Source organism: Mustela nivalis, assembly GCF_964662115.1.
Source record: "Mustela nivalis genome assembly, chromosome: 9".
Lineage (NCBI taxonomy): Eukaryota > Metazoa > Chordata > Mammalia > Carnivora > Mustelidae > Mustela > Mustela nivalis.
In genome coordinates, this window is record NC_139028.1 from 34,002,049 (window position 1) to 34,026,644 (window position 24,596).

Sequence of the window (24,596 nt, forward strand, 5' to 3'; positions counted from 1 at the left end):
TAGACTGACCACCGAGGCCAGTGGCCCCACCTGCAGCATCTCCTGGGCAAATGCAAGCTCTCTGGTTACGGACAGAGTCCCCAGACTCTGCAGCAAGGCTGCAGCCTTGCTCTGTGTTTATAAAGGAGTGACATTCTTTAAGCAAAGGCTGGTACAGAGATGCAGGGACTTCTGCTGGAGTTGCACTGACTTACTGTGATTGATCGTGGTACCAGAAACCACTTTGCGGGAGTTACAGCCTCGGATGACAATGATTATGGCACGTATTACTGGGGCAGTATTTCCTGGAGCGATCCCTGTAGGAGTTGAAGGATTTGAGAGAGAAAAGAAGACCTGTGTCCCGTGCTGGGGATTAGGAGGTATGGTCAGGTTAAGGGCTCTGCCCCTCAGCATCCTCATTTTACAAATGGGGAGTATTATTCAAGCTCTTACTGCCTTACTGGATGAGGCCAAAGTGATCGAATGAGTGTGAAGTTTTTAGTGAGTTTAAAAGCCCTGTGCAAATATAATCAATGCTTTCAGAATCACTATTTTTTGCCATGACAGAGCATCCTGTCTGGTTTAATAATGCCTTCAACTTTATCCTCCCTCCTCATCTGCTAGGCTTACCATTTGGGAAGCTAAGGTCTTCCCAGAGATGAAGTGAAGTTGGAGCATTGAAATAAATCCTTCTCGGTAGACAAAAGAGCCCTTTAGTTTTGTTTTGTTTTTTTAAATTTCACCAAAAGAGGCATTTCAAGGTAAAATGCTCATTCTTTAATCAATGTCCCTTTTCCTGCTGCACCCTGTAACACCTGGGCTGCTGGGTGGCTTGTGGCAGAGAGACAGAGTTCTGTTGGGGGGAGCCGCGGGGCTTTCGGCCCACTCCTCCTGTATCAGCCTCCACCAGAGGACATGCCCTTTCTTCGGGAGTCTTGATACTGTCCTACTCCTATGGATGATTAGAAGGACAAGGTAAGTAGATATGGTAGAGAACAAAAAAAAAAAAAAAAGAAAAGAGAGAGAGAGAATCTTCCTTCAGAAGGTGACTTTCAGGGTTGGCGAGATTTAATTTATTTCTCCGTGGCAACCATCAGGGACAGACATCTTTCACAGAGCTGGTCGGGCACATTTCCTGCATGCTGGTGGGATGGGGACACACGCTGCTCTTTCTCAACCCTGGAAAAGTGAAACATTGCCCAATGGGGAGCTCTTCATTGACTTCTATGAAGGGATGTCATATAGCCAGATCGGTGTGGTGAAAGTTTTAGAGACAGGAAAGGAGGAGCCTGCAGAGGGAAAGATGGATGCTCCAGAATGCATTTCTTCACTCTGTACCCAGGCACTGAGTTTGCTTTGCTTCATCTGTATGGTTTAATTTTCCAGGTCAAGATAAGCATGAAACATGTTGTCTGCCTCCTCCTGTACAATTAACAGTTTCAGGTGGTGCTCAGATGGATAGATCTGTGAGTTTCCAGAGACATTAATAAACCTATGCATTTAAATAACCTTTATCTTTCAAGGAGCTCATAAATGATGGAATACTGCTTTTTTTTTTCCTCCTTGCTTCAGATACTTAGTGTTCTTATAAAACTTTGAATTTCAATATTATCCTTCATGAGGCCATTGTACCATAATGGAGTAAAAAACAAAACAAGACAAAACAAAACAGTAACAATGATGTCAACAAATTATGGTAACAAAGTCTCAGCAATAGGTACAGGGAAAAAAAAAAATCAGAGAACTGAAATCAGAGCTTCAGTCCTGAGTTAGTCACTTACTGACTTGCTGCAGTAGTTTTAGCCAAGCCACTTAATCTTAAACACTCAATTTCATTACCCGTAAAATTGGGGTAAATGTATCTAACCTGTAGGGTCATGGTAAGGACCAAGATGAGATACCTACTTCATTGTGAAACATTATACAAATATGAAATGATTATTATAATCATTTCTTGGAAGCCACTACATCCCTAAGGAGCAGTTTGCTTTTTATATAAATATGCCAGAGGGAAACCAAGGCACAGATGGAAAATGTACTTTTTCCTACTGCAATCTATAAACTAACAACTCCCAAAACTATTAATGCAGACAAAGCTCCTGTGAGCTAAAAATTCCTACGTCAAGATGCTGGCTGAATAACTTACCAGCACCCGCTTCGGCATCTTTCTGAGTTTCTATACAAACTTGTCGCTCCTCTCCGGGGCATTCTGTCACACGTGGCACAGGTTTCTGTGCCTTCCTGGCCTCCCCTCCTTACACAGTGGACAGGTCTGACTGCATCTCCCCAACTGTTCTGCCTCAGCCTCCTCTTTGCTCTCCAGACAACTGGTATCTCAGTGAAGCTCCTCGTGTTTCTACTAAATGCTGTAGCTTCACTGTTGGGCCCTCTGCCTCTGGTTGTCTGTTCCTCACCCCTGAGGTCATCTTCCAAAATCACACCAGAACTATGTCTGTAAAATGCGACATGAACCATGTCAATCCTAAATGTAACCACCCCCCGCTCCGCCCCAAGCCCCACCTGCTGCCATGGACCGTAGAATAATTTCAAACTTTGTATCAAAAGAAAGAGGATTCTTTCTTATCTGACCTCTATAACACTGACCTACCACCAGTCTTACCTTTCATTGAAACCTCCAGCGACACCAAGTCAATTTCCTGAAAGCCCTATGCACTTTTCATGTTTATGTCACTGAGGTTCTGTTCTCTTGGTGTGGAATTCCCTTCCCTTGTTTCGTCATCTGGCAAGCTCCTTATCATCCTGTGACGTCAAGGGTGCCCCAAATAGGACATGGCCTGCACCTTACCAACTTGTCACCCTGATAGATGATGGGACGGGCCTCCCTCTGTGCTCGCGGGGCACCCCGCTGCACCTGTTACCTGTCATGGTGACTTTGGTCTTACCTGATAAATCTTTCTTAGAAGAATCCATTGATTGGAGTTGAGAAGTTCTGATGCTACCGTTCATCCAAGGTTAAGGTGCCCTGGGTCAAACGTGTTCAGTTCTATGGTAGAGCTATGTATGTTTGGTCATGTCATTACTCAGACTCAGGCATCTTTGTGAAGGGTTTATTATGGGACACATACTGCAGTAGGTTCCAGGTAACACCGGAGTTCTTGGTTAGGTGTTCAGGGTGTGCACTACCTAGTATATAAATGTAGATCCAAGCTTCCTTTGTAGTTCCTAGAACCAAAGTTCTGAAAGTAGAGGCCTACAGCAAGCAGGAAAAGATTCTTACCAGCAGGGGTCACTGCAGCTAACCAGACGCCCAGACACAGTTATCATCCAGAGGCATTAGGAGCTCCGTCTTGAATTAATAACATTCTAAACGTTTTCTATTTATATGTGAAAATTCACATTTCTTTGCCTTTTGGGACTAGACTAGATCTATTCATTCTCCTTTAATGGCTTTGTAAACACTGTGTCTACTGTGACCTGCTCCCTCCTCCTCTCTCCCTGTGCCCATCTACTGCCTCTTACTATACAGAGTGAGGAGTGATTTTTATTTTGATTGTATTCATTTCCTATAAGGAAAGAGGCTGTGAGTGAATTGTACATCGGTTCAAATGACTTTCTGTTTTGAGAATGTTCCCAGAGGGGTGCAATTCTTTTAATTTATTTAATCTGATGTGCTTTTTCAGAATCACTCTCCTCTGCAAAACAGATGGGCGGGGACCACACAGCACTACCTCTCTCTCTCTGCTCCCCGTGGAGACTGGGCTCTCAACATAAAGTGTGGGGGCCGTGCATAGCTGCGTGGTGCCACAGTGCGGTGCCGAAAAGCTCCTCCAGCAGCATGGGCTCCTTGGCATCAGAGGGGGCTTGGCTTTGCTTTCTTCTTGGGCCCGCCTCTCTGGCTTGTCCCCTGTTTTGTCTGGACCAAGAATAAAGGACCCAGAGCAGTGTATGTCCTTAGCACTTGGTTCCACAAACGTGGCACATGAAGGAGCCCTCTTTGGGCATTAAAAAGATCAACAGTTGTAGCAGGAGGAGGTGTTGGAGAACATGTAATAGGAGCAGCCAACTTCATGCCCACTGAAAATTTGTTCTGAATAAACTCATCCACAGCCGTATGAGTCGTCAGGACCATGGGCTTATAGGTCCCACGGACCGAGGTTTGAATCCCCGCAGGCCACTTCCCAAGAAGGGGAGTGAGCAAACTCAGGTGTTTTAGCCAGTGTCCTAGTGTGTAGTAGAGGAAGGACCATAACGTCCACCCCCAAGAGTGGGTGTAAAGGCGTAGAGTAAAGGAGTAAGGCATAGAGGGTAAAGGCATGGAGCCCACAACATACTCAACCCTGTGCTCTGTCTGGCACCCAGTGAGCATTGAAAGTGGCAAGAAGCAGAAAAACTCTTATGATTAACTGCACAGAGTTAACACTATAAGGAAATCATTCTTTTCTTTCTTTCTCCAGTTCAAGGGATTAGACTATTCCTGCATTGGACACCCCATGCCCCAGGACCCATGTCTGCTCTAGCACGTACATCTCCACATAGTCATTGTTCTGTCTGTGGGACCACTAGACTGCTTTCCTGTGGGCTCTACATGGCAGAGACAGAGTCACCAATGTCTTTCTGTCTGTCTGTCACATTTAGGCAGGATTCTGTCCCGGAGAAGTGGCCCCATGAAGACCCACTGAAAGAAAGCTGGGCAAGCTGTCCCATGACCATTTGCTCTGTGGTTTATTTATGTTCCCACTTAGGTGACCTCAGGTGACAAGCCATTAGGCACCTCTTTATATGTGACAGAGAGAGGGCACCAATTACCTTTTGTCCCCAATTCACTCTAATTTTATCTTTAAGAATTTCTATCTTGCATCTCTTCTTGACAGAAACATCTTTTTCTTTTATTCATAAGACTAGGTGTTGCCGATTTTGTCCAGGGCTGTTAGACATGGTTGTTCAAGCTGGACAGTCCACCCATCTGTGTGTGTGGCCCCAAATCTCACTGTGTCTAGAGACAGACCCCTAAGACATTCCATGAAGTCACATGCACACTGACACATACTCGTGTATTTTTACTGTCTTTATTTTTGCAGTCAGGAAAAATGTTACTCTGGCAACAAGATTATCACCTCCTTCCCTGTAGGTTGCCACTCCAGCTTTCCGTACAAGTTACTGTGACAGTTACAGTTCGTTAGTACCTCCATCAACCTAACTGTTCAAGCAGGGACCCAGTAGCCTCCCTACCTCCCTCTCCTGCAGTCCTGTCATCTGAGTTTTCACCAAATCATGTGGATTTCCTCTCCAAGATTCATGATGGATTCTCTCATTTCCTCTCTGCCCATCAAGGGCCACACTTTGGCCACCTTCTTCTACCACAGTGACAGCTGTGGGCTAGCGTCTCACTCCCCATGCCTCAGAGATTCATTCAAGTCTTTCCCATCACTGGAGTCTGGGTGAGATTTGGAAAAGCATTCATTAGCTTATGCTCCCCCCATTCCCTTACCAGTGAATTTCCACTCCACTCAGGGCCAGAGAATGATTTCCATGATCTGGAGCGTTCTGCTGTGACCCCAGGCAACCTCTTCATTCTCTTCATGTGCCACATGCCACTGCCTCTGTGTTCTCAACCACATGGACCTTCTTTCAGTCCTTTTCATCCAGTGGTCTTCAAATACATCCTTCCCTCCATCTGCAAGACACCCCCCCACCTCACTGCCTCTGCAAGTCCTACTCACTCTCAGGGTGTGTCAGATGTTCTTCCAGAAGGCTCATCTCACTTTCTAGTCTAAATTGAGTGGCCTCTGTTAGCACACAGGAGTTGTTAATACTGCTAGTGATACTGATTACCAGAAGTAGATACATATTCATGAGTGGTTTTTTTTTTTTTTTAAGATTTTTATTTGTTTATTTATTTGAGAGAGAGAGAAAGAGAGAGAGAGAGAGAACATGAGAAGGGGGAGGGTCAGAGGGAGAAGCAGAGCTGAGCAGGGAGCCTGATGCAGGACTTGATCTCAAGGCAGTCGCTTAACCAACTGAGCCACCCAGGCGCCCTTCATGAATGTTTCTTAATATCTCCTCACATACTAGATTTGGCTCTGTGTCACAAGGAATCATGTCTGCTGCTGTTGTTGCTATTTTATACTCACTGCTGAGAGTGAAGTTCCTGCCCAGCCCCACATCCCCCAAAACAGATGCTTAAAGAATTGTTCAATGAATGGAGAAACCATTACTTTTATTTTTCTGAGTACTTTAAAATTCAGTTGATCTCAGTGAAATGCAGACCAAAACCACTATGAGATACCATACCTATTATAATGACTAATACTTAAAAAAAAAAAAAAAAAGCTGACCATAAGTAGGTGTTGGCCAAGATGTGAAGCCACTGGAACTATCAAACACCAATGGTAGGAATGTAGAGAACTAGAACTACTTTGAAAAATATCATGGCAATTCTTCATAAAGTGAAACATATAACCACCATATGATCCTATCATTTCGGTCCCTAGCATTTATCTGAGAGAAATAAAGTGATGTGTTTATGCAAAGAGTTGTACATGAATGTTAACGGTGGCTTTATTTATATTAGTCAAACCTAGAAACAATCCTTGTCCATAAATGGATGGATGGCTAAACAAATCATGATGAATCCATATTATGGACTATGACTCTACAATAAATAAGAATGAACTATTAAAGCAGGCAACAGTATAGATAATCTCAAATGGTTATAGCTGAGCCAAGGAAGGCAGATACAAAAAAGCACAGATGGTACAATTCTATGATTCCATTTGTATAAAATTATTGGAAAAGAAAAACTAATTTATGATGAGAGAAAGCAGAGCAGTGTTTGTCTAGGGCTGGAGGGACATAGGCTTGACCGATAAGGGTGTGAAGTAACATCCTGGGGTGATGAGAATGTTCTCTCTTCATTGCAGTGGTGGTTACACAGATGTATACATTGAGCAAAACTCGCTGAGCCACACTTCTAATGGATATATCTCATGTATATATCCACATATATGTGTATATATAATGCCTTAATAAAGTTGGATGAAAGGCTCAGTTAGACACATCAGGGAACATCAGTTTTAAATGGTCGTAGATAGAGGTTTTGCTCTTGGCTTAGGAGGAGTCCCAGCAAGCCCGGGGAGGAGAGACTAGCGATGATGGCAGAGGAGAAAGCAATTAAATTTTCTTTGACAGGATTTTCAGTTTGTCACAGCAAAGTGAACCTGACAGCTCAAGGCATTAAGATACAGATAGATTACACGTAGGGTTGCCAAAAAAACCACACAATATACAGGATATTCAGCTATATTTCAGTTTATGACAAATAACACATCAATTTAGTGTAAGTGTGTCCTTCACAATATTTGGGACATACTTATGCTAAAAATATTAATTTGTTACCCATCTATATTTCAAATCTGACGAGGTGTCCTGCGTTTTTATTTTCTAAACCTGACAGCTCTTCCAGCGTACCGTATTATCACCAAAATGTTTGAATGTATATGTGGAAAGATTTTCTTTTGAACATGTTTTGCATTTTATGATGCCACTCACATGGAAAATTGGAATCAATACTATGTAGCAAAAATAATGTGGATTTCGTAGTGAGTCAGACCTTGATTCTAATCCCAACTTTGCTTCCCAGCTCATTCTGAGAGTTTGGCCAAGCTATTTAACATTTCTGCTAAACGAAGATAGTAACATCTCTCTCAGTATTATTTGAGGAGTGACAATAGAAGAATTAGAAGTTTGGCATTCCTAATCAAAAGGACAGTTTCCTTTCCTTCTGCTGCCCTGCTATGGCCAGTAGGGGTCAGCATCTAGACTTTCAGAAACACTAACATTGTGGTGCCTGAACCCTGGGCAAGGACAGCACATCGTTGGCAGTGAGTACTCCTAAAAGGGATGCTGGGTTGTCATCTTGATTGTCATCATCAGTATCCCACACTCTCTGTTTTGTGTAGGTGTTGTAGCAGTGGCAGTAGGAAAGAGAATGGGATGTCCTTTTCACAGCCTGCTAATGCTTCTTGAGAGAAGGAAGTAGGTGTAGAGTTAAAGAGAAACAGGGAGGGGTCTTGATCTACTCTGGAGAAACTGTGTGTGGTGGGGGGGCACCCTCCTGTTAAATAATTGCTACAATAGGGAATTATTTTATTTCAGGAAGAGAAGCAGAAAGGGTGTTCAGGGGGATAGTGAAAACTGCTTACTCCCCTCACTTACTTTACCTGACAATAACACATAGACCTTAGGGCACTCGGTGGAATTTATGGCTAGTAAATTCCCAACCATTAAAAGAAAATGCTTCTTTATCTGCTATGCAGTTCACTGCTGCGGGAGGTCATTCAAGCAGAACCAGGGGCTATGTTTAAAAAAGGGACCTGGAAATTTTATGATCCATAAAATCTTGGCTGTTAGTGCAGCATGGAGCGAGGGCATGGAATGCCACCTGAGAGCCCGGAGTGAAAGCTGAGCCTTCAGCGGGGTGGGCTATCTTTGGGCCACTGTCCTAGTTCAATATATCCCCCACCTCATGGCCCTGGGAACATCGTATCTTTCTTGACCCTTCAGTCCTAGACCTGGTAGAGACTTCCTTTGTTGTGAATCTACAGGACCTTTCAAAATTGTCTCTTTCCCTTTTCCCATAACTGGGTAACTAGCTCCCAGTATGAAATTCCTTCTGTTACAGTTCTGCCATGTTTGCATTCTGCCTGACTGGCCCCTGACTGATGTGCCTGGACATGCCATTTTCCCAGGATATTTCTTCCTGTCACACCATCTTAATAGGGTGGATACATCAACAGAGTCAGCGTAGCTGCACAGTCAAGGCAAACCTGAATGGAAGGGGACTTGGGTGAAAACTCTCTTCCTGCTCATCTGGTACTCTGAAAATGTGCTAGCTCTGTAGTCAATGCTCTGTGATGAGTGATGCTCCCCTTGGCTCCGGTGAGATGGAGACAATGGCAAGACATGATGTTCTGGACTTCCACTAGCGTGGCTTTGAGTGAAATCACCATGTGATTATTGTTGTTATGTTTGATGTTTTGTTTGTTTAGGAGGATCTTATCTCTAAGGTATTCATGCAAAACCAGGATTAAAGTCATTTCATTATGTGATGGAGGAACTTAACCAGAGCAGGGGCAGTAGGACAAAGATGAGTAAAAATGTACCCAAATTGAGAAAAGAAACCCACCCCAATATTAATGGCAGAGGATATTTTTTAAAACGTCCTGAGAACGTATATTCCAGGGGGTGAAATGTGGTTAAAGGATTTAATGTTTATACTATTCTATCATCTTAAAATTTTAAACAGACCTCCACTGGATAGCTTAGGGGTTTAAATGTGTCATAGTTCCAAAAGTCCCCAGCTAGTCACTGGACATTGCAGAAGTCTGCTGAAAGCAAGTCGTCTTACTTAAGGAATGAGCAGGAAAGCCCACAGTTTTTAAGTCCTGGGACACCTGGGTGACTCAGTTGGTTGGGCATCTGCCTTCGGTTCAGGTCATGATTCTGGAGTCCTGGGATTGAGTCCCTCATCAGGCTCCCTGCTCAGTGGGAAGCCTGCTTCTCCCTTTACCTGCTGCTTCCTCTGCTTGTGCTCCTTCTTTCTCTGTCAAATAAATAAATGAAATCTTTAAAAAAAAGATTTTTAAGCCCTATATAGATGACTTTATATAGTTTTACATTGTTCCACTTGGGTGGCCAAGAATAAGCTTCCTTTAAATAGAGAGTTACAATTCTTATCATTCTTCTCACTTTCATTTTGAGAGTAAACTTCTTAATCCAACTCAGTCCTTTCCCCCCTCCCAGTAGCTAGTTGTAGAAAACTCTGGTGATGTGGGATTGTAATATAGGCAGGCTTCATATCTGGACATTTACAGGAAATTGAATCTTATTTACATTTGAAAAAATCAAGTCACACTTCACATTCACTACCAAATAAGATCTTTGAAACAACATCCATGGAACTCTTCTAAAGAGAGAGACAGAGATTGAAAGTCTTTTTTTAGAAGGAGATTATTATCCCCAAATTTACCAGTTTGGTGCACTTGGAGTTTTTAGAATGATATTGTCTTAAAACATCTACCCACCTAGATGAGTCTTACTTAATACAGAAGCAGTGACTATTGGACGATAAGTGGATTGCCTGTCTTCATTGACAAAAGGAGCCGAACTTTGTAAGTTCAGATATTTCATTTTTGAAAAGTTTAGCTGAAGATAATGCGAAGAGAAGACCAGGGCCGTACCCTTATGTTATTGTTTAGAATGCATACTTTGAAAACCTTCACACCTTTATGATTCTACTTGGAACATGGCAGCCTTAACAAGAGGGTTCACCGCTGTGCCACTCTGGTACCAATAAAAGGATTGGAAGCAACATTTTTACTCGGCTTTTTATTCTCTGGTACTTTTCATCGGCATATTTATAAGTTCTCTAAAAAATGCTTCAGGCTTTTTAGGGAATGAGAAAATAATTCCACCTTCATGGTTCCAAGTAAAGTATTCCTGAGGCTACATAACCAATACTGCATTGGCTAAGATTGCCTGGCAGTCTGGAACCTGAGAGCAAACAGAAGACAGTATTCAAATTACACAGCTTTGCAGATCTTATTCAAATACACACTGGAACATGGACATTTTCATTGGCTTACCAACTTTTCTTTCTTTACCCTCCTCCCTAGCTCTTATCCCTTCCTCCTTTTATTTCTGACACATTTGTTTTGAGAACACACACTGATACAGTGAACAACAGTTTCATTTGCCTGTAGTAACAAATTCACAACCATACAAAAAAAAATTGTGAGAGATCAGAAAGAAGCCTGCTCTTCCATTAGAGGCTACTGTCCTAAATGCATTTAAGATATTTTTTGTGTGATGTTAATTCTTGGGTTTGTTAGGGCTTATTTTCATAGCTGTTACCAAACTTTCTGGGAAAGAATGTACTTCAGGTCACTAAATTACCTTCCTGAAATTGATTTGATAGGAAGCAAGAATCCATTGAAACCCTGATCCCAGATGGATTTATCTCTCCATGAAAGGTTCCAAGTTTCATTTTTATTTTTAGTGCTTTTTTAGGTACTCTTTATAGGAGGGAGAAGACGATGTCAGAGTGTTAATGAAAAAACTAAATAACTCTCTGAACATGAACCCATCATCAGAAAAACAGAAGCTAATTTTGAATTATTAAAGGAGGCTGGCTCACAACTCACCACTGAGAAACAGAGGGAGGGAAAATGGTGTTTGGGAAGTCCAATTATTTCTGAACCAGAGACAGTCTTATTAAGTTGGGCAGAAAATTAATTAGGCTAATTAGAAAACCTCATTGGAATTCAGCAAGGAGTTATGAGAGGAAACATGACAACACTGGTTGTGATGGGAGAGGGAGAAGGTTCTGGGGGAGAGTGAAATGAGTTTTTCAGGAAGCAGTTGGAGGGTGATTCACGCACATTGTGGCTGGTCATTGGGTCACTTCAGAGGGAAGCAGAAGCATTTTTATAGGCTTCTGTTCCCAGTTGTGGATTTTCACAGAGTTTTAAAAATGATGTCTGGTGTATGTTATAAGGGGGGAAAGAGAGAGAGAGAGAAAAAAAAAAACTAAGATTTATTCTGAAGCTTCAGGGGGATTTTATATTTATTTTGGTATTTCCGATATGCTGGTTCATCAGCATGGCGCATTGTTAAAAAGTGCTGGGTGGGTGGTTTTTTATCTTCACGGATTTATGGAGTCCTTAAAACATCTGTTCCGTTCTGATTCCCCCACTCAGTACAAAGACGTTAGTCAGGGGAAGTGTCTAACATTGCACTGTTTCAATGCACTGACGTTGGCAACAGCTAATAGAGATAACCCTGATGAGAGAATAGTGGTGTCTGGGGGCTGGGAAGTAAGGCCAGGGGATTCCATATCCAGGAACAGACTCATGGAAATGAGGGCACATAATGGGACTTGGTGACACAGACACTGAGACTTTGAAGTGAGGCAAGAGGGGCCCCAGGAACAGGACACACAGAAGATGAGCAAGCTGAGGAAACCTGCTTCCGGGTAATCACGATGAAGGAAAATGGCCTCCACATGTCTTCTAGAGCCCTTGATAGTGCCCTCCTCCTTGATGGACCCCCAACTGAGGAGGTACCATCCTGGCTCTTAGGGGATAATTCTTACTTCTGTTGTTGTTTCCTGAGAAAGAAGGGTGCAAGGTAGCCCAACTCGTCAGGATGGAAAGCATCTCAAAAAGGAGACCTTTTCCACATGGAATGGGGTAGAACAGAAGTCTTGAGGACAAAGATCAGAGACTTCTCAAAAGAAGCAAGACAGAGGGAACAGAACTGGTAGTTTTTAATTTTTTTATGTGTCAGAGTTTTTTTCTGCATTAACCCCTCTATTCCTCATAGTGGTCCAACTTAGTGGTCCAACTTGCTAGCCACATTACACAGGTGAGGCAACAAATTTCAGGCATCAAAGCCATTTAGGATCCATACCTAATAAAAAGAGAAAGCTGGAATTCAAGCTCAGGTGCTCTACAGACTGAATGTTTGTGTTCCCCCAAATCCATGTGTTGAAGTCATTCTCACCCCTATGATGGTTTTGGAGATGGAGTCTTCGGAGGGCAATTAGGGTTAGGTGAGGCCATGAAGGTGGGACCCTCATGATGGGATTCATAGCCTTATCAGAAGAGGAAGAGAAGGAGAGAAAGAGATTTTTCCCTCTCCATGTGATGGAGGAAAGGCTATGCAAGGACAGTGAGAAGGCAGCCTTCTGCAAGCTAGGAAGATGGCTCTTACCAGAACCCGACCATACTGGCACCCTGATCTAGGACTCCAGCTTCCAGAACTTGAATGAATAAATAGTCTCTTGTTTAAGTCACCCAGGCTATGGTGTTTATCATGGCGGTCTGGGCTGGCTAATATACCAAGTGTGTTTACTTTTGAAGCCCTGGAACATTCAACAAACCCACAGTGCCTCCAGGAGCCACCTCAGTAGTCACTGAGGAAACTGAACATGCTTTGCATATGTTCCCATGAGGTTCAGGGTAATGATGGTAATTCCTCAAGCCCTTGTAAAAGTTTCTGCAGTCCCAGGGTAATGGAAACTTACCCTGCTCACCTAGACAAAGCTCTACCCTCACCTTCCTCTGGGAAAGGGTACAAAGATCTTAGTCACTGGATTTAAAGTTGAGATATTGGGGGATGGGACAAAGTGATGCCAAAAGGGTCTGGATTCTGAGTGTCCTTCAGCACAGTGGTTCACAAACACAGACAGATGGGCAGCATGGTCTCCCTGTAGGCCAGGGGCAAGCCAGAGCTGCATGTTGGAAAATTACAACCTGAATTTCTGGGGCTGACACTGGGCAGGCCACTTACACTCCCTCAGGTCCAGCAGGTGTGGTGGCCTCTTGGCCCCTCCTTGGCATGGTCCTCTTCCAAGGCTGTCCTTTTCCCATCACTAAGTTTGCCTGTCAAGCTGAGCCAAGTAATGAGACAGGAGTCAATTAGTTCTCCCCAATAGACTGCTCCCCTGTCTATTCCCAGACTCCCAGGTGACCCCATTATGATAATGGCCCAACCTGGCTGCTCTCAGAACAGGCCTGATGGAGAAGTGAGAGCCTCCTTGAAATGTGAATTACAGAGAGGCTGGCAGACTACGACTCTGTTCCCTGCTGGCTCTGGACAGGAGCCTTCTGCCTCCCCATTGTCACCGCTGAGCGATGCCATGTGCTTATTCATCCTGCATGCTGCTGGCGTTCCAGGAACATCCCATCGTGCCATTCATTCCAACAATGGGCTCGGTCTGCTGACACGGGGGAGACAGGTAGATTCAGAGTGCAAAATGTGTTGCTATACACTGGCTTCCCAATCTGAACTCAGTCTGTAGAGCAGGTACCTATTTTGATATTCTCAAGTATATAACGATGCCCCTCACTCTAGACCTCGATAAACACACCCTTTAAAAAATTTTTATTTTATAAAATCGAGGCAACCTAACTGCAAAACTTTGGGATAAAAAGATCTGGTATTTGATATAACATCAAATATCTTTGCCTTTACAAATATTTGAGTATGTTAATATTGTGATAACACAACCAAAGGAACATCACAATAGGGGGATTGTGTGTTCAATAATTTCAAAAAATTTTCTAAAGAGTATCATTCTTAGCCTCTGGCAAGCTTCCCATCCTGTGTGCACACTGTAGTCATGCAGGTAGCTGAAGAGTGGGTTGTGTAATATATAATGGAGCTAAATTTTGAGATAAGTTTAAACATAGAGATTAAATGTGTATCACATGTGGTAACTGTTCAGTTAAGGGGATTATATTACCGAAGTGATTTATAGCTTTAGACAAATTACTCTGTGTGTTGAGCTTGATAAAATTCCACGCACATGTGTGAATCTAGAATGGGAAGGGGAAGCATCTTCATACTACAAACCCCAGAACTCCTCATTCTGGGCCCATGTGGCTTTGCTTTGTATCCATCGGAAAATCCTTTCTTTCTTTCTTTTATTTATTTTTTTCTTTTGTGTTGCTTAGTGGTTTCCTTTTCGCTTCCATTTCATAAACTGCTTTATATAGCTCATGTCCCCGTAGCTCTAGGATAATTTATTATTTAATTATGTCAGCATTACATAATTCTTCAGCTTCAGCCTTCAATGTTTCTATTGTTGTTAATGTAACTGCTATAGAGGCAAGTAAGTTTTATTTATTGTTTCTATTGTAGAGCAATAATTATGTAACTCTGCAATTCTGCAACTATTATTCCTATTTGTTTAATTACATAACTATAATGATATTAAACCTCTAAAACATTTGGTGATAGATTTATGCAGAAGATGCTGGGAGACAGCAATAATAATGATTTATCAGAGTAATAATAAAACTAAATAATAGTATTAATATTAATATTAATGACAATAATGGTAATAAGCAGCAACATTATCATTTGCTCTTTTCTTCATGCTGTATTTGGTCTCTTTAATGGGTTCCTTCCCAAACCTCTGTGGTTAATTAGCTATATAACATTTGGTACTCAGCAGTGGGTACAACCTCATTTCCAGACTTTACCTGGCAAGGCTGTGCTTTATGGAATACCAGATGGAACGGGGCTGTTCTGTCCTTTTTTATAAAGCTTGGAGTGGGCAGATTTCTTTCTTCCCTGAATTACCTGGGGACCTTTCGTAGACAGGCTACCTGGTGCTGAGAGACACAGATGTTGCAGAATCCTGGGAACCTGAGGTGTGTTTGGGATTCAGGTGTGTGCTGTGGATGTGCCGTTTTGGTGGAAAGAGCATGGGGCTTGGAAAGAGACGGATCTGGCTTGAATTCCGGCTCTGCCACTAACTGGTGACCTTGAGCAAGTTCACTATCTCCTTTGGGCCACACTTCCCTCATACTAAAAATGAGGATAACAATATCTACACAGCAAGACTGTGTGTGAATGAAATAAAATAATGGGTGCAGATGACCAGGTCTGTGGTTGATGCCTATGGTTAGCTCTTGTTTTGGAGCAATAAGTCAAATGAGATCAGGAGGGAGAATCTGTCTCCAAGCTGCTTCTTATTACGAATCACCTTGTTCTTGCCTTCTTGACTCATGGCCAGGAGCTCCCTCCTTCCCAGAGCTCCCCAAAGTCACCAAAACAGTTGCAGAGGTAACATGAAGCCAGTGATCACTGCACACCCCCTTCCTTTACTGTGTTATTTAGTTAATCATCTCAGCCACCCTAAAAGGTAAGGATGATTATTTATTTCTGAGTTGAGAAAATCAAGACACAGAGAAGTTAAGAAATGTGCTGAAGTCCTCCCAGCCCATTGGTAGTGAGCTCAGCCAGAGGATGTCCACAGCAGGTGTTCTTAGCGACATTCTACATTCCTTCCAGGTGCATAACCAGCAGCTGCAGAAAGAAGCAGCCCTGGGAGCACCTCTTCCCTCTGGGGAACCAACTATCTCTTTCCTCTCTTCCACCTCTCGGGTGCATTTTCTGTAGAGAAGTGTATCTAATCATGTGAAAATGCAAATCAGTGACATAATTGCTACTTTTAGATCCTCCAATGGCTTTCCATGCCTCTCAGCCTCTTCCTAGGGCCTACATCTGAATATCTCTATGATCTGACCTTGTCTCTTGCTATTCTCCATCATCCGGCAGGTCCCAGACCTTCCCTGACTGCGCTGGTCTCCACCTTTGTTTCTCTTGGGGAATTACACTCAAATTGCCTATGCCTGGAATGCTATCATCTCATCCTATAAATCTCCACTTATATAGCATTTCCCCAAAAAGCCTTACTTAAATTAACTTGGGCCGCCCCATATCTTCCTATTCATTAACAAGCATCTTATATGTTTCACGTGCAGTTATATACTAGGTAGGTACTATCCCTGAAGTTATTTTATTTTTCTGATCATTTGGGTTCTGCAGCATGCCTTCCACTCAAGTGTAAACTTCATGAAGCTGGGCACTAGATCTGGCGTGTTCACAGTCCTACCCCTGGCACAAAGCTCAGGACCTGCGACTCAGTAAGCATTTGCTTATGGGAAGAATGACTGTCTGTCTTTGTGTGGCCATACATGCTGTTGGGGTTTAAAATAAGTTCGTGTATAATGGGAAGAAAAGGAAATTGTATTTTCTCATGAGGAGTATTAGTTAACATCCAAGATGTAATATGGCACCTATCTTAAAAGTTTAGACGTGGATGAGAGTATGTTTGGGAGCCAGAAGTTGGGAGCATATTAGGACAATAATGTGGTCAGTCAGGGGATGAGTATGTCAAGGAAAAGGCTGTTGAATCAGACACACTTGAGGGGGCGCGGAGAGAGTTCTCCTTTGTTCCATAAATGTGAGGAAAGCCAGGGTTATTGTTCCAAACTAACATTTGACTGGGGCTCTGGGAATAACTATACTTCCAAGGGGCACATGGCAGGCTCCCATTCTGCCAAGGGTACCTCTTGTTTGTACACTTACCACCAAAGAAATCAGACAAGTTAAACTTGACTATTCCCTCTATCCTCCAATTATTATTTTATTGAAGCATTTTCCTTCCTTGGCTTACATATGTGTGTGATCTTAAAAATACAAGTTGCTTATGTATAGCAGCTTTCTCCTTTCCATTAACTATTTCCTTTTTCAGTCAGAATGCTTTCCATTCCTACACTCACATTTCAGTCACTGCCACATGAAAAACAGGGAGCATTAATATTCAGATCCAGCCCCCTCTGTCCCCTTCCTCATTCACATTTTTTTTCCTCAATTCACCAATCATGGGGATATTCCTCTCCCTTTTTCCCAGTGGATTTGTTACCATAACACTGTTTTCCACAATAGTCATCCCTTTATTCTATTTTTAAATTATTTACTAATGTGATTAAATAGAAATCACTAGTATGTGTTTTCTTTTCTGCTGAGAGCTACAGGCAAGGCAGTAAATAATATGCAAGGGTTAACAATTCAAACTCTAGAATCAATTGGTCTGGGCTCCTAATCTCTCTTCAAGGGTAAATTACTTACCTTTTGGGGGACCTTGGTTCCTTCACCTCCAAAGGGAATTCAGTAATCTGACCTCACGGGATTATTGTAAGAAATAAATAAGGTCAGGGGCGCCTGGGTGGCTCAGTGGGTTAAGCCGCTGCCTTCGGCTCAGGTCATGATCTCAGGGTCCTGGGATCGAGTCCCGCATCGGGCTCTCTGCTCAGCAGGGAGCCTGCTTCCCTCTCTCTCTCTCTCTGCCTGCCTCTCCATCTACTTGTGATTTCTCTCTGTCAAATTAATAAATAAAATCTTAAAAAAAAAAAGAAAGAAATAAGGTCATCCAAATAAAGTGCTTAGTAATTCCTGAATGCATGAACTACTACTACTACTACAACTACTACTACTTCTACTATTATTATTATTACTATTATTATTTATAGTTGCATCAAAAGCATTTATGGTTCTAATAGCACCAGGAGAGAGTAATTCATTATTCCCAATCTATGGGACCAAGACCCTTAGGTTAGTGGGAACTAAATAATATGACCTAGATATTTTTGTATTATTTTTGAAAGTTTGAAGTTTTTTTTAATGTTTAATAATATAGCTCATTTAAGTGCTACTGATTTCATCAAATAAATGCAAATATTCACAGAGGAGGTGGAGGGTCTTGATAAGGTCTTGATATCTCAAAAAGCTGTTAAACATTGGTATATGTTGCCAAGTACAAAGACCGGGCATATATCACATTCTCTACGCGGTTTCTATGAGAGCAACACATAATTAAGCATTTTATAGCAACTTTTCTATTGCAGATCTCACAGAAATCATATCTTAAGTTTCCCAGATTTAACACTTCACAGCCATCTCTGAATCCCCTATACTTTTTCCCCCATCCCATCAGTTCATATTTTATTCTCCAATGATTTGATATTTTTAGTTTTTTAAGGTGAAAAGTCTTCTACTGAAACTATTCTTTCAATTAGGAAGAAAAGCACTCCAACCCTCTTCAAGCTTTATGCCTCTGTGAAAATGCTAGCAGAGAAACTCCAGTGTAAAAACAAGACAAGGAAGGAGGCAAGAAAGAAGGAAATTAAGGAACAAAGAAGAAAAATAAGTGTTCATCAGTAACTAGATTCTGGCATCTCTAAGGCATTTACTATTTCCTTTTTTTTTTTTTTCTGGGAGATCAAAATATGTTGAGTTCATTAATTATAGACATTTGGATAATGCTTTCCAGTAGGGCCTCTACAACTCTGCCTGTGGAGCAAATTTTACTGGTCCTTTTTTTTTTTTTTTTCTTTTTTACAAATGAGGCAACAGAAATTCAGAACATTGGTGAGTAGTAACAATGCTCAAGGTGACAGCCAGTGACTAGAATCAAGGCCATGGGTTACACAATGCTGTGTTCTTGCTACCTGTTCATGGGGAAAGGGGGGAATCAATCACATCTCCTTGCTTTGCATATTCTGAACCACTTGAGAAATATGCCAAGAAGTCAGATGTCCATCCAGTCTAGGTAAACTAGCAATCTGACCTTGGCCTCTCATTAACCAAGGGGCTATTCCCGGCATGGTGGAGGCAGATAATGCATCCTGGTGCACCAGTCCCAACAGAGCACACATACTTGAAAGTTTCCCAGGCTGACCAGTCAGATAGATCTCTCCACCCCTCGGGGGAAGAGCCAGTGGGGAGGGTATTACAGAAATATCCACTATGTTTCCTTATAGAAGTAAGAAGATAAAAAAAGATCCAAATAGTCCACATTGCTATTTTGTTTATTCATTTGTTTTTAATTAAATCATTTACCAGTTAGCCAGTCAACAGATTGGCCTCCCCTCCCTGACAGGGGAGACCACATGACCAGGCTGAGCAGGCTCAGAATTCTGTTTCCCTCCTCCTTTTCTACTAGATGAGGAGAACTCAGGTCATTACAGTTGAAAGAAAGATAAAGGGATGTATCTGTAGGCCCAGCTCATCTGTGGAGATGTGATGTGGTCAACACAGCAGGGGCTCTCTTCCAACAGCCGCAAAAGCACTGAGTTCCAAATGATAAAACACTGTCTCAGGCTTCCAAGGACAGTCAATGCAGCTTTCTCTGCATGAGTTCTTAGGCAAGTCTCATCAGAATTAAGTGTTTACCTTGTAGGCTCCAGGGTTGTGGCCACTTCTGAGCCCTGGCTTTATTGGTCATGAGATTTCCTTTGTAAGAAATGTCTGCTAAATTAAGTCAATAGCCTGTGGGTGGAAATAATAACTTTCACACACAGAAATCTCAAAATTCTGAGCTTCATGAAACTGAATTGGAGCTTCCTGAAGTCTCCTGTTCATTGTTTCTTTTCCAGTGCTTTGCCATTGATCCCTGGGACGATTGGGAACACTGGCCCTTCACAACTTTGCTCTGCAACCTCACGGTCAGTATTATGAGTATCACTGCCTGCTGCCTCATATTCCTCAGCCAATGTTTCTTGAGTCAGGATTAGGTCAAAAAGAACTGTCATTGAAGAGGCACCATCTGTGGCTGTGCCTATACTCAAAGTCCATAGCTTTTTGTAGGTGATACAGTTCTTTTTGCTGTTGTTCTGAGTTCTGGACTTTGGGTTTTGTGGATGCTTAGATTGGGATGATGCTTCCTTTCACATTTCTTATAGACCCGATGACTCACATGAAGAGGTCCTCTAAAGCACATCCCAAGCAAAACAGGGCCACCACTCTGAATAAACTGGAAAAATCCACCACCTCCAGCTGTAAAGCTTATAGAACAAGGCTGGTTGTAAAAATGTAGTTTTATAATAAAAGGCATCTTCAGAATTCTCAAAATTCTGGATCTATCTCACTGTAAAACTTTTATCAATTATGTTACTGTTGTTTATGAACACAGGAAAATGCAGTTTGGTCTTCATGTGATTCTGTAAGCATACTGCTGGAGGTGAAAGACTCAGGTTCAAGCTTTGAGCAGCATCCATTAAGCAGATGACAAGATTAGAAATGGAGATACCAAGATGCCAAGGCGTCCATCATGATTGCCCCAGGCTAAGACTATAGTCCTCCCAGGTATATGCATCAGCACTGACTGGGGCATGTTCTGGGCCGTTTATCATCTTCATCATTCAATTAACCTTGATAGCAGTTAACCTGAAGTTATTTGGCCTCCTTTGGTTCCAAGTCCATACTCTTTCATAATTTTTGTTATTCAGTCAGAAATATCAGTATTTTCAAGAAGGGGGACTCCTTATTCTGCTGGACTCATGTGGTGGGCAACCTGAGCTCTGCAGGTGCCCCGAGGAGCTTTTCTATGAAGGTGATTATCCCAGATGCAGCCATCGTCAGCACCATCCGCACACACCCTTGTGAGGAGAGGTGTTCTTCCTTGCTCTAAGCTTGGGCACTGCCATCTTCCCTCCAGCCCCACTTCTGCCCTGTGGAAGTGCCTTAAAACTTAGACTGGGAGAGAATATGGACCCTGATCCCTGCATTTCTAAGTGTCATGATGTGTCTCCTTGATTTTAAGACTACCAGAAGAAACTTGATAATTCTGTTGGTGGTGGTGTAAAATAGTGCATGCTTTATTGAAAAGCCTGGGGTGAAACATGAGGGCTGAAATGGACATATTGCCAGGTCTCTTCCACATTCTCCTGGAAACTATCTTTTTCTTCCCATTCTCTCCTTCCTATGCCATTTCCAAATCTATTTCTCATAATCTTTCCACAAACCAACCCCAAGTTTTGTTGTTGTTTGTTTATATATTATTTTATTACAGACATTTAATTTAACAGAAGGTATTAATGTCTACTAGATTTTTGGTATCATGCTAGTTGTTGGTGATACTGATTTGGAAAGAGCATGGTCTCTGCTCCAGGGCAGGGTGTGTGTGTGTGTGTGTATGTGTGTAAAATACCCATATATAATAATATATGTATCAATTAAAATATAATAATATATGTATTATATACTTATATATAGCACATCTATACAATAATTTATAGTTGTGAATATATAATATATTAAAACATTATTTATATCCTAGCCATAATATATATAGTTATTATACCTCATCTTGACAGTTTAGAGAGCATGGTAAGCAGGATTCTGAGATGACCCCCACATTTCTCCACCCAGCTGTGTATACACTGAGTATATTCTCTTCCCCTTAAGAGTGGATGAGGTCAGTAAATATAATGGGTACTACCCCTGTGATTAGGTTATTAATCCATTGACTTTGAATTAATCAAAACGGAGATTATTCTGGATGAGATTGATCTAATCAGGACAGTTCCATCAAGATAAGGTGGAGTATCAGAGAGAGAGAGCCCTCCTGCTGGCTGACCTGGAAGAAAGCAGCCTAAGAAGGAATCACAGGACTGCAATCATGGCCCGAAACCCAAGGACAGACTGTAGGACCTGAAAGTGATCCCTAGCTGATATCCAAGAAGAAAATAAGACTCAGTCTTTCAGTCAGTCACACGGAAACAATTCTCCCAGTGATCTGAGAAATCTTGAAAGTGATCATTCCCTAATTGAGTCTGTAGATGCCAATATGCTGTGCTGACTCCCCAACTTCGGCATTGTAAGATCCTGAGGAGATCACCCAGCTAAAACATAAGGACTCCTGACCAATGGAAACCATGAGATAATAAATTTGTGTTGTTTTAGGTGCCAATTTTGTGGAAATTTGTTCTGCAACAAGAGAAAACTTACACATGGTAATTATATCTAAGGAGGGTATAGTTATCTCTACCTGGGAAGGGGTGGGCACATTATAGAGAAGAGATGATAGTTGAGAGGAGACTAAAGGAGAAGTAGAGGTTTGCCAGACAAAGGGGAGTGATATCTATTGTTGTGATATCATCCAAGATATGTTTTCAGAAGAGCAGGTACCCTTATATATTTAAAGCGTGGGTTGCTGGGTGCCTTGGGGGCTCAGTTGGTTAAGCATCTGCCTTCAGCTCAGGTCATGATCCTGGGGTCCTGGGATCAAGCCCTGCATCAGGCACCCTTCTCAGTGGAAAGTCTGCTTCTCCCTCTCATGCCCCCACTTCTCTCAAACAAATAAAATCTTAAAAACAATAAAGAGTAGGCTGCCTATACTCATTTTAGTTCTTTTTTCACACAGCCATTTCACAACGCTATTTATGCATGTTTCCATGGGTAAAGTGGTGGAGTGACCCTCCCCTTAGCTTCCCAAATCATTGATGTCTCACATGTGTGCTGTTGTCCAGCATTTCCTATATCCCTTTCCTTGGCATTGGTCTCATATCAATGTATTTTTTAAAAATGAGAAATGTGTTGTAAATGCATGCAGCAAATGGTTGAGTGTACATCTTTACCTTGTCTCCAGAGATTTTACTCTTCTTTGTGACTCTCCATATGGCTAATGTGTTACCTCAAACTCATAACCTTAGCAATGCAAAGTCACCCACTGTCTTGTCAAATACGATCAAATACTATGTATTTATCCAAGAGTGGTATAACCTGATTGCGTTCCACCTTCAGTATGCCTTCCTTCTTCATTTCAGGTGAGTAAGTGCTGTGTGATCTTCCTCCCTTTTATTACATGGTTTTGGTTCTCGTGTATCATTCTGTCAGGGATGACTCCTGGACTCACCACACAATTCCCGCAAGTGTGTTAAAGCCTGGATTCAATAGTGCTAAGAACCTCCAATTCCTGACATCTCCTGTCGTGCCATTTTTAAACAAAATAGTCAATAGCCATGGTGTCATTGACTTTACTTGCTTCCATTTTTCCAAAATTGCTCTGAAGGCTTCCACCAGGCTTGGAGTACTTAATCGTCAGTGAATTCTTCATAAGTGTCAGTGGGAGACCCAATGGTTCCAAGAGCTTTCCTTTATCTCAGTAACTTTTATTAAGCTTCTTACCCCTCAGGCACTGATTTTTGCCCCTTACAACCTCAATTTCTTCTTCTGCAGCAGCATCTTAGGGAGGATACTAATGTGCTTCTTCATTTCTTTCTTCTCCCCATTTCTGTCTCCCCTTGGGGACGTCCATTCTTATCACTCACACTAACCCTTGACTTTTCACACAACTATACACACTTTCTTAAGGAGCTGGAGAATTCATTTTCAAAAGTCACTGAATTTTTTTTTTTTCAACAAGAATACACATTTCCCCACCTTCTGCTCTCTGAAATAGTCTTTTGCTCTTTGTATCACTCTAGCTAGACCAATAGAGTATTTACTTGCTGCAGATGAATTCATGGCATGCAGGATAAGAGAAGAGGTCTTATTTTTGGCTCCAAATATAATTTTCCATCTCTGTTTTGGGTAATTGTGTGGTCGCCAAGAATTGTACCAAGTTGTTTTTTTTCTGTCACTCCCCATTAGGGGCATTCCTCAGAGCTGTTCTTGTGGTTTCCAGGAATGCATTAAACTTAAGGTGAAGATAATTTTGCCTCAGCGTCCAGTATGAGTATATCGTTAATGATCTGAGTGCTGTTGTGGGCTACTTCCTTCCTAGAATGCCTGTGGCTTTTAGAGCAGACTCAGATTTCAAAACTGCTGATAGGAGCTCAGCCTTCTAGATAGATCCTGTGGTGACTCAGGAGAAAATGAGTATGTGTGTCCCTTTCCCTTTCTCTTCCTCTCACCTACCTGCCAATTCACAAGGCTTAGCAATGTACATCTCTCTTGGAGTTTTGTTTTTCTGGAAGTTAGAAATAGTAACTCCAAAGGTACAGTCTTTTCCCATTTGCTGTTGTCCTCACCGTGGCTTCCATTTCAGTGTCCCTGGATTGTAGCTCAGCACAAGGCTCCTATAGATTAGCTCTAAAGCTAATCTATGCTTTATACAACACAGTCAGCTTCATCCTAGGGGGGGGGAAAAAGTGGAAACACTTTGCACAGGACCTATCCCCTGAAAATATTAGATACGGAGCATTATTGCTCAACTGCGGTTGGCATCTTTATTTATTAGTTCACTTGGTTTATGGTTTAATATCTGGGTGTTTTTTGCTGTGTACAGCACTTGCTTAACAAGGAGCAAGATCACGTGTTTCCTCCCTGGAGGTGAGCTTCTCCGCCAGGCAAAGATGAAATGAAATTTTGGCGATTTTTAGACAGCAAGAATCAACAAAACTGAAAAGGTGTTTTTTTTTTAAATTTTTTTTTTTAATTTTCCTTACTCGATAAATCCCCAAAGGAAAACATTTGCCCCCATGATTTCCCTCTTCCCTCCACTGACACCACTGGAAAGT

The 24,596-nt window shown here is 42.0% G+C and overlaps 1 protein-coding gene across 10 annotated transcripts in view; it reads left to right on the plus strand.

The window, feature by feature from the left end:
• The window catches only part of NTM (neurotrimin), a 943,341-nt gene that overhangs the window by 365,530 nt on the left and 553,215 nt on the right, over positions 1 to 24,596 (plus strand). Inside the window, exon 2 of one of the 10 annotated variants that reach the window (XM_082683277.1) lies at positions 19,731 to 19,799. The exons of the other annotated variants lie outside the window; for them this stretch is intronic. The gene's annotated coding sequence lies outside the window, so the exon portion shown is untranslated. The remainder of the gene's footprint in view (positions 1 to 19,730; positions 19,800 to 24,596) is intronic. 10 annotated transcript variants of the gene reach the window in all.